Source organism: Vitis riparia, chromosome 7 (assembly GCF_004353265.1).
Source record: "Vitis riparia cultivar Riparia Gloire de Montpellier isolate 1030 chromosome 7, EGFV_Vit.rip_1.0, whole genome shotgun sequence".
In the NCBI taxonomy this organism is placed as follows: Eukaryota; Viridiplantae; Streptophyta; class Magnoliopsida; order Vitales; family Vitaceae; genus Vitis; species Vitis riparia.
The window spans coordinates 25,188,119-25,199,265 of record NC_048437.1 but is presented as its reverse complement, the minus strand read 5'-3'; the positions used below and the strand labels follow the sequence as shown (position 1 = coordinate 25,199,265).

At 36.0% G+C, this 11,147-nt stretch overlaps 1 pseudogene; it reads right to left on the bottom strand.

Annotated features, from left to right (window-relative positions):
• Nucleotides 1–1,716: 1,716 nt before the first annotated feature.
• LOC117918193 lies at nt 1,717–2,966 on the bottom strand (annotated as a pseudogene).
• Between the last annotated feature and the right edge of the window lie 8,181 nt (nt 2,967–11,147).

Below are 11,147 nucleotides of genomic sequence, written 5' to 3'. Positions count from 1 at the left end.
ACTTAAGACATGAAAATAATAACACATGATTAACTAAATTAACTAAAATTATAATCAACTACAAAATTGGATATGAATGGATTAAAATCAAAATTAACGAAATCAAAATCGCATAAACTCATTCAAACTAAAAAAAATAAAGTTAATACTAGATTAAATTAGAATTAAAAGCATCAACTAATAAGATTGGCTAAACCATCAAATTGAAATTGCAAATGTATTTAAACTAAAACAAATAAATAAATTAGCAAAATAAAATTAAACTAAAATCGGAATTAAAAATATGGAATTCATCCAAGGGGGTTAATCAAACAATTGAATTAAAATCATAAACGCATTCAAATTGTAGAATAAATTAAAATTGAATTAAATTGAAATTAAACTCTATCTAATAAGATTATTTGAATTGATGAATTAAAATCAATAAATGCATTTAAAATAAGAACAAATTAAAACTAAACTAATTAGAATTAAAAACACAAACTTTATTAGACATGATTATTTAAACTAAAGGATTAAAATCAATAATGCATTTAAACTATAAAAAAACAAATTAAAACTAAACTAATTAAAATTAAAAACACAAATTTTATTAGACATGATTATTTAAACTAAAGGATTAAAATCAACAAATGCGTTTAAACTGAAAAAAAAACAAACTAAAACTAAACTAATTAGAATTAAAAAGCACAAACTTTATTTGATGAAACTATTTAAACTAATGAATTAAAATCGACAAATATATTCAAACTAAAACATAAACTAAAACGAAACTAATCCGGAATTAAAAAAAAAAAAACTTTATCTCATGAGATTATTTAAACTAATAAATTAACATCCTAAACACATTCAAACGAAAAAATAAAATTAAAACTAAATTAAATCGAAAAGAAAAAAAAAACGGGAAGTTACCTACCTCGTGTCGTTGATACCCCTCCCAAATAAGTGGCTCTTGTGCGTGTTTCTCAGAAAGTCTTCTTGGTAAGTCAAAGTGGCAACCGAATCCTTGTCTGAAGTCCTCTGCTATTCTCAAAATCTGCGCGTGTCCCCTCTACAAAAATTGCTCTCGTGTGTCGATCTCCAAAAAAAAAAAACATTTCTTTGTGTGTGGATCTCTCTGCCCAAAAAAATTTCCTCGCGTGTTCTCTCTGCCAAAAAATCCCTCTCTTCTGTTCCTTTTCTTTTTTATTTATATTGCAGCACCTTCCTTCTATGGAATATTTTGTTTCCTTTTTGAACGCACGTGGATATGGGAAATGCATATATGAATGGCTCACTTGGAGATTTCCTAAAGGATGCAGTCGTGTCCGAACGGGTAACAAAAGTGTCATCTCTGCTTTCCAACTGTCCAGCAACTAAAGCGAATAAGTAACAAGGTTTCTTGAAGGGGTTTTCCCAAATGGCATAGTGTTTGTCATCCTAAAGGTCTCCATGCTCTATGAGATTTCCATTAGACAACAGTACTGGGTATAATGACTTATCGCCTTCAATACGACATGTATATTTTGCCATAATGTCAGGGGGATCCTGATAGAATGTAATTTTTTGGAAATCCTCTACTTCATATTGTGTACAGAAATTCCCGGATGGCTTGTAAAGGTCCTCTAATGATGTGTTCTTTTGCGGACATATCTCAGTAGCAATTTCTAGAGTAAATTCACCACTTGGAAGTGATGGGAGTGTCAGGTTGTGTCCCATCCAAATTCTGCAAAGTTATCACGGTAGCTTAGGGTACACCACGCGACCAATAGCATCGTTGTAGGAACCCCTATTCTTATCTGCAAAGTCGAATACCCATTTTGCCCGCGTTACAAGTGTTTGGGAGTATTGAGAATCAGAAGCATTGAAAGCTATGGAAGCTGCAACAAGCGCGGCGGCTATATCTGCTGTGACTTCTGAACCGGGAGACATAGTGTCGACTTCATAAGCGGTCCGAGGAGCGTCCATGTGTTCAGGCCTTTCCCAACAATTATGGTCACCGAAGGGATCGCCAACAAGAGCAAAGACAGTGCCAGGAGTGGTGGTAGCTTTGAGCAAGTAGACAGTACCCCATCAAACGACGTCTAGTGCATTTTGAAGGTCTGGGTCCATGAACTGCCCAAATTCTCACACTCCATGCTAGAAGGGTTGTGGTGAATGCCATTGGGAAGTTGAATTTTACGTTGTCTCCAACATCATAGTAGCCTCCGGTTAAAATGAAACCTTAGAGATAGGATCATCTGTTAAATTTCTATATTCTCCATTAACACCAAACACACATACAAGATATATGTATATATATCAATTCATTCAAAGATCATGCCTTCATTTTCATTGGAACATACCGAGTCCATTTTGTTTTGTTGAAGAGGTACAGATCTTCTAAGGTTGTGGAGGGCACCACCTTTCTGTGATTCTCTCTGATGATGGGGAAACGGGAGAAAAAAGTTTTATTTTTGTTTTGAAAACGTTGTCATCATCAAGAACATATACTATTCTATGGATTTATACCCTCCTGCCTTAGGGACTATACCCTTTGGCTATTGGGCCTCACGAGTCTTAGGCCCATCATCTAAAGGCCCGTGATGGCACTAGGCTCTACACATAAGGTGGCCCATACTCTGGAACGAATACAAAATCATATGTATATATATGGCTAGCTAAATCCTGAACAATGGTTAATATGATGTCGGTCCACACATGCTGGGAGCAAAGAGCATACAATCTTCTTTATTTGACTCATTTGGATCGGTATTTCTAATGGATCTGATAGTAAGAAGCCTTTATTCTTGACCATATCTGCAAAGATGTAAACCAACCAGAACTTTTGGATCTCCACCTAATTGGAAGAACTCCAACCCAACATTCAAGACAACTTCTTTGAAATCAGAATGAGTTGCCAGTCTGACTGTATGACCACATGCATGTAAGCCTTTTCCAATGGCAACAAATGGTTGTACATCTCCTTGTGTTCCAACAATGAGCATTACTATTTGAAGTGAAGGTATACCATTGTCTATTGCATCCACATGTTCTTCAATGATAACGTCATTATAAGCACCTCCTGCTCCAAAATCAAGGCTTTGGGGTTTTGAGCAGTATCTTTCTGCCGCTTGGCTGGAGGTTGTTCATCAGTTCTAGTGGAGCTTGACTTTCTCTTCTCAAGGGGCATTTTTCTTATGGGGATTCTCTATCTGATCTGTTGATGCAGCTATACTTTTGGACTCTTGTAACTTAAATAACTGTAGCTCTGCCAGACGAGGTGTAACATTTCGTACAACATGATCCAAATCTTCCAGTGTGCCAAATTCCCTTTCAAAGCGCAACCAAGAATGACATATGTCCTCTGAACCTAACCTTCTACTGTAGCATCTCTTATATATAGATCTAGCTTCATTTATATGGCCTGCTTCAAGTTTCATCGCAATATAGCCTTCCCTATCAATCATAATCTAAGACCTCTTCTTGCCGAGGTAGTGAAATTCTCCTTTTCCAGATCTGTCAGTCTCCACTTTCTATATATAAAAAATAATACAAAATTCATTTCCTTTTACCTTCAGCCGTGATCTGCCTTCCTTTTTTAACAATATAAATCTTCTTTCCATCCTCCATTCAGCTGTGATCTCCTCTCCTTGATGGCTCCAAGTCTCATATAAAATAAAATTAAAAATAAAGTTGAAATAAGAAATCATATAATTGGAAATATAATAAAATAAAATAGAAAATCAAATCACATGGCCACAAAAATCCAAGATGTCAATTCATGGAATTAAAGAATGAATGAATAAGTGAGTAAATAAACAAATAAATTGATAAGGGTATAAAAATAAATATTAGATGTATGCAATTAGAAAAAAATCAAGAAATTAAATTAATGCAACGGATTATAATAATTTGAATGTCAAACTCAAACTCTCAAAAATAAAAATAAAAAATTCATTTCATGCAATATATAATCAAGCCAATACTCATCCTATCTCAAAAAAGGAAGTGACCAAAATCAAGAACACACCTAAGTGGACTATGAAAAAAGAAATGTCCAAGTGACCTATTCTGAAAAGGTGCCTAAGTGACCTAAGTGACCTAAGGTGAATGTGTGCAAGTTAGAAGGTGTGTAGGTGGATCTAAGCAGGTCAAGGTGAATCTAAGTGGGCCTAGGGTGGTTCCTAATGGGATAAGTGTATCTAAATGAAGCCTAGTCTAAACTTGAAGGGCAACCAAGGTCGTAATGTAGAACCGGATAAACCCCTTAACCAAAGTCTCCAAAGTGGCTCAGAAAAAGTAAGCTATACGAGTAGTACTAGTAGGCCACCAATGAACTATTATGGAGCACTAGAAGTGAACTTAAGGGTATGTGATAAATGGACAAAATTGAGGGTCTATAGAGTCATTGGCAACACGTATAGAGACTCATGATAAAGAGGTACATCAAGAACCGACCATTTATAAGAGTGTGGTTTCTACTCAAGTCACAACCACTCATAAGGCACCTAAGGTAGAGATGCCAAAGCCACAAGTCTTCAATGGCAAGAAGGATGCGAAGGATCTAAACAACCTTTTGTGGCACATGCATGGAGTGGTATTTTGAGGTAACAACACTAACTGATGAGGCTGTTAAGGTACACACAACCCTCTACCTTACAAACATGATTACTCTATGGTGACGTCGGTGGTATGTTGATATAGAAAAAGGCACATGCATTAAAGACAAATAAGTTGCCTTTAAGAGGGAGATTGATAGGCAATTATACTCGAAAGATGTACCTTACCTAGCAACAAAGAACATGAAGTGTCTCAAGCACATAGACTTGATTCATAAGTACATCAAGGAGTTCTCTACACTCATGCTTGAGATTCCTAAAATGATAGAGGGGTTGTTCAACTTCATGGACAACCCATAAAGTTGGACCACATGAGCTAAGATGTTGTGGTGTCCAAGACCTTGCCATGACCTTGGTAGTAGTGGTGTCCTTAGTGGAGTATAAGAGGGGAGACTTCTCCAAGCCAAAGCCATTATCAAAGGGTAACCATGCTAAAAGTGGGGGAGATAAAGGGTCGAAGAGCTACAACTCCTCTAAAGAATGATTGAACAAGACCTCTAATGCTAAGGAAGACAAGGGCAAGTGGGAGGAGTTCACTCTTAAGACTAGTTGCTTCCTATGCGATAGTTCACACTGGACATGAGATTGCCCTAAAAGGAAGACCCTTAATGCCATGATTAATAAGAAGGAAAAAAAGTGATGCTCATATCGGGTTAATGTAGCTCCTAAATGCCTTTAAGACTGAGTTGGTGCCAAAGACTCCTCTCAACAAAGGGTTGATGTACGTAAAAGCCTATGTGAATGACAAGCCTACAGAGGCCATGGTGGACAAGGGTGCCATACACAATCGTCTTTGTGGATAAGGTAAAGAAACTAAAGTTCCATGCATCCAAGGAAGGTCAATGGCTTATGGGAGTCAATTTTGCTACCAAGCCACTCTAAGATGTAGCATGGGGGGTTACCCTACATATTGACACTTGGGAAAGCAAGATGGACTTTATAGTGGCATTGATGGATGACTTCAATGTTGTGTTAGGGATGGACTTCCTATGCAAGGTCAAGATAGTGCGGCTATCCTTTCTATGTTCCATGATATCTTAGAGAAGGAGACACCATTTGTAGTCCTTATGGTCACCAAAGGTATGCTCATAACCCTTTTGTTATCAGCTATGCAAGTGAAAAAGGGGTTAAAGAAGAAGTACGTGACTTACTTGGCTACACTTAAGGAGGGGAATGCTTATCTAAGGCAATCAAGGGAATCCTTGATGAGTTTAAGGGCATGATACCACTTGAGTTGCTTAAAAGGCTCCCTCAAAGAGAAAAAAGATTATCAAATTGAGTTGGAGTTGGTAGTTAAGCCTCCTTCATGTGGCCATTTAGCTTGTTGAAGAAGGTAACTTCATAGATATATTCGAAATCATCCTCTACTTCATATCTATTCCATATACAATATATTTGTTATTGAGACTATATCTGATTCTTCTAAAGTTTAAGGAAAAAGAAAAATAAGAAAAAGTATTAATTTCTTTTTCATGAAAAAATCAAGAGAGAAAATTAAACATTTAAAAGAAAAAGAAAATACATTTTTTCAACTTTTCTTTTATTTAATTCTAAGCAAAGTGAGAAGAAATTAAAACTATTTAGCATATTTCTCTCTTATTTTTGTGATATTTTTCTTATCTTTTCCTTATATTATTTAAACGTAAGAAAATTACTTTCTTTTATTGTTTTATTTTTCTCTTTTTGATACTTTTTAAGAAACCAAATACCCTTTAAAAAAAAAGAAAGATTGAAATGATTAAATATTCTCAAGATTGAATTTGATTTAATACCTATTTTTATATTACTCAACTACCAAAACTTGTGCAAATCCTTGGCTATTTATATGATTTGAAAACTATGATATTTAATTAATAATCCTAGAAAGAATTATCCAAGTTGACCCACATGATGCCCTACATTTATATACATATTGTAAATCGTAATCACTTCCCTCATTTTGATGACTTTTATATATGAAGACCATGTTGCCGTGTAGTTGTCAGTAGATGACTTGATTCATTCCCACTCGGTTCAACCTTGAAAACGTAGGCCTAGTCAAACCATCTTTATCAGAAAACCACAATGCCACTAGTCAACCGTCACCAGGGACTACAAAGAAGAAGGCCAATCCCTTTATAAATCAACTCTCGATCCCCTCAACTCACACCTTTCAGAAAAGATCCAGAGATAGAAAAACAATACTTATAAAACAAAAACGTTCCATTCCTTGTTTGAAAAATGGGATTCACTTGTAGGAAAAGCCTCTTCATGATGCTATTTCCTTTCCTAGTTTTCTCAGGTTGGAGGATCGGACAAGTTGAAGCAGTGAGGCCTTTGCATTGATGGGCCGAGGGAAATGATCTGTTGTGTCAGTCCCTGCACCCGGGTCTGATGCCATCATATGGTCCCAGTCCGTGCACACATATCCCTCGACAGAGTGGAGGCAGGTGCACTTGAATGAAATGAACGTAGCTGGCCGTGTTGGACTTGCGCTGCCTGCATTTCCCAATTTTGTGATAGATGCTGCTGTGGCTTCTGTTGCTAAGGATAGCCACGCTCAAGATCAAAGCTCGTAGGCTTGGCGTTGGAGTTGGGTTATTGTAGATGACAAGCTGCCTTTTTTTTTTTTTTTTTTTTAAATTTTAAATCCATATATATATATATTTGGGCGTGTGTTGCAGCGACCAATTCGGAAGAAACGAACAATGATGCATCAAAGGTCACACCTAACTTCAAACTCTGATTTTTTTAAGAAACGAACAATGATGGTTCATAGACTATTTTTTTTTTAATAATCTTTTAATGACATTATTAAGATAAATAATTTTGTTCTTTTTCTAAACAAAAAGGTGTATATTAGCTCACACAAGATTAGTAAGAGTGCGTTTGGTAGTGATTATATGAAGCGTTTTTAATCCAAAAATTTTAGAGAAAACGCTTTCACAAAAAACATTTCAATTAAAAATACTATCAAATGCACCTAACATCACTTTTAAAGACACTAAACTCTTTTGAAGATTCATTTTCAAAATTTGAAATAGATTATGAAAATAACTCATGAAATCCCAAATTATTCTTAGAACTCGCATTCTACCCTTTATTAATGCAACAGATACCAAAGAATTACTTTAATCTTAAATCAATTAATGTGAAAACAAAATAAATAAACACGAAAATAATATTAAAAATATATTTCAAATTTTGAATTAAATATTTAATTATTATAAAAACCAAGTTTATCGTTTAAAGTTTTTAAGTAACGAAAAAGGGGTACTTATTCCTAAATTCTCTAAACATTCCCTCTTATATGTTATATTTCTTTCCCAAAACTCTTACCTATTTTTTGTGACCCTTTCTTGCAATTCTGCCCTAAAAATATTGTAAATGATATATTTATATACAAAATGGAAAATTAATAACTGATTAAATTTTGAAGACGTCTTTCCTTCATTTCTCTTTGCTCATGATTGACAAAGAAAATGGATGACTAAGACACTGTTTGACAAATCAATTTAACGATCGACTTTATATAATTTCAAAACTTAATTTAAGTTATTATTGGATTAAGATATGGTTTGATTTCGTTTTTTAGAAGTCAAAAACTTTTTTTTTTTTAAATTAATAAAAACTTTTATGCATGTTTTATTAATTTTGTTCAAACAACTTATGATTTTATTAATACAAAAAAAGAAATATTACTTTTTATAGAAACAATATTTTTACTTTGGTATTTAGTGAAACTTTTATAATGCTAACACTATTTGTTAACCCAAGGGTTCTCCTAATCAGGTTTTGATGATAACAAACCATGGTTAAGTTACTAATTAGTTTGAATTGTAAAGAATCTCAGGTATTAATTTGGAAATTCATCAAAGGACCTAATGGATGCAAGATCAAGATGTTTGGAAGACCTTCAATCATAGGAAACAAATGTAAGATGAATGCATGGGTGCACTTAGGTTTTACATATCATTTCATGCATCTTTCAAAACTTGGTTTATTCTTTAAAGTTACTGTTTCATTAAAACTCGAGTTTTATCAAATGTACCTTAGGCAAATCATTTCAAAATTGACATATTAATTTACTTAAAGACCTTGCCTAAGTGTTAGAAGAGAAAAGAATAGAAAAAGATAGGTTTTCGGGGCCAAAATGGTGAACCAATAGAGGCACTAGCCAACCGGCTCAACTGGCTAGGGTACCGATTGACCGGTTCCCTTTGCCCAATCGAGGTTCGGTCGAGGAGTGCAAAAAACACTCTCTCTCTTCCAGTAGCCTTCCCTTTTTGGTCGAGGTAATTCCCTTTCCGGTTGACATTTGGTCGAGGTCCGGTCAAAGAAATGGTAACCTGTCAAAGCATTAAATGCTCAAACTACTAATGAACCGGTCGACCCCTAGCTCGATCGATTGAGGTTGCTTTTTGTTTTTCTTGCCTCCCGAGGTTAGAAACCTATAAATAGAGAGCTCCACTTCATTTATGAACAAGAGAACACCTGCATTTATTTGTCTACTCACTTGTTCTTGCCTTAAAGCTCTCATTTCTTTCTTGGTGCATTAAATCTTCACTTGCATATCCTTTAGTGCACCTTTGTGATTCATCCTAGCTTGGATTTGTATTTGAGCTATTATTGAGCTAAGTTGAGGGATTCATTCTTGTCAAATTGAGTGTTAAAACCTTTAAGTGAGTTGAATCTTGAAGAGATTGTGTAAGAGCCCATTGGAGCCGAAATCCAAGTGTAAAGGAAATTAGAAGTTTGGTTGAAGCTTCACGTTAGTGGAACCCTCAATCAGTTAGGAGGTTGAGGAGAGTGGATGTAGGCAAGAAAGTGCAGAACCACTATAAAATCTGAGTTTAATTTCTCTAACTCTATCTCTTCATATTTGCTTCTCTTGTGCTTGAATTTGTTGTGTTCAAAAAGAATTTTAAAAACCCAATTCAACCCCCCTCTTGGGTGTTTTTTTCATTTAAGATTAACCTTTATTTTCTCACTATTTTTCATGGTTTTAAAAACCGGACCGGACCGGCCGGTCCGACCGGTCCGACCGCCGGCCGGTCACCGGACCGGTCCGGTTCGGTCATTTGGATCGGATGGGGATCGAACCGGGGTCGAACCGGTCGAACCGGCGGTCCAACCGGTGAACCGGACGAACCGGCCGGTTCCAAGGGAACCGGACGGTTCAATTGATTTTTTTTTTTTTTTTTTAAAACAACATCAAAACGACGTCGTTTTGATGCTTCTGGCATCAAAATGACGCCGTTTTGGAGTCCTATTTAAGCAAAGGGGATCTCCATTCTCCAACGCTGCGCCGCTGCAAGGGATCTCCATTCTCCAGCTCCAGCCGTTCCTCCTTCGCCCGTCGTCGACGTCCCATCGGCGACACCAAGGGATCCCGCCGACGGCCTGTGACAGCAGCGACACTCACAAGGTCCCGCCGGCGGCCCACGACAGCAAGAGAAATCCCGCCGGCAGCCAAGGGTAGCTTTACCCCTCTCCTCCGCCCGCCGACGACACCTGCCTGCGTTGGAAAGGTCCCCCCCTCTCCCAGCTGGTAGCTCGTCCCGGCGACGCCGACATTGGAGTTTGCGACGCCGGTGTGTCCGTGTGTGTGTGGGGCAGTGTGCTGTGTTTTGGTGGGTCATGTACCTTTGCCGTGGAATTTTCTTTGGTGATCAATTTCTTTAGAAAATCATGGCACAGTTAGCAACTTAGCATAGTGAATATTTCATTATTTTGTGACGTTGGTATTAATTTAATCACCTTGGACATCATTGTTGAGGTGATTTTTGGTTTTGGGAGAAAGGATGATAGATAAATGGGCTCCATGAGTAGCTGAAAGAAAGGGAAAATGCTTCACTCGGAAGAATGCAGATGAGATGCCACTACTTAATTGTTTGTATTAAGATCATAAAATTTAAAGAGATCACTAACCCGTTTAGAAGAATTTTCCAGAACCTTGATGCTTTGTTTGTATGTTCTGGCTTTCCTTCACTTGTTTGTTTGTATGCAATGTTTAATTAATTGGCTATGGTTTAATTAATTGCCTATTCATGAGGAATTCTTATGTAACTTAAAGCAAATTGATTTAGTTTATAATATGATGGAATGCATAGGATGCTCTAATAATTCTTATTTTAAAAATGACCTTACCTTTGATGAAGAAGTGGTAAAATAATGATATAATGATATCATATATTAATTATATACGAGTAATTATGAAGATTGATCCCTTTTGGACCACATGTATGTTGACGCATGCCATAGAGAAAATGTGAAAGCATGCATTGAAAAAGAAGCATAATTTACAAGATATTTGTGGAAAAATTCTCCAAACATGCTTGTTTAGATATTTGTGGAGTTTGCCCATCAATATATCTATACAAAATTACTTTAAAATTTAGATAAATTTATAATTGGATCAAAACATGCTTGTTATAATGACGGTTGTTCCTTTAGATAAATTTACCAATTGATATATGATTGTTATAAATTGTTGATGACTTGATTATAAATCATTAAATGGTTGATGACTTCCATTCTCTATGTTAATGTGAGATTTTTGTTTCTAATTTGATAGAGAAATACAAA